This window comes from Olea europaea, chromosome 17 (assembly GCF_002742605.1).
Source record: "Olea europaea var. sylvestris chromosome 17, O_europaea_v1, whole genome shotgun sequence".
Lineage (NCBI taxonomy): Eukaryota > Viridiplantae > Streptophyta > Magnoliopsida > Lamiales > Oleaceae > Olea > Olea europaea.
Window position 1 is genome coordinate 17,851,017 of NC_036253.1, and position 252 is coordinate 17,851,268.

Sequence of the window (252 nt, forward strand, 5' to 3'; positions counted from 1 at the left end):
ATGATTGGCAATGTTCTTGCATTGCGAATCAGACATTTTGGGGCTAGGCCTTACATACTTGGGTTTGTTTGCAATTAATTTGTTTATCGATCAAGAAAAATCAACTCGAACATTTAGCACTTTTATTCTCTCTCTCGATAACCACATCAAGTAACATTAATCATGTTTGTTGCTTAACTAGATTCTTTAAGAATAACATTTTAGTCCTACCATATTTGTATGACAAGGATAAATTATATTTGACTAGAATTT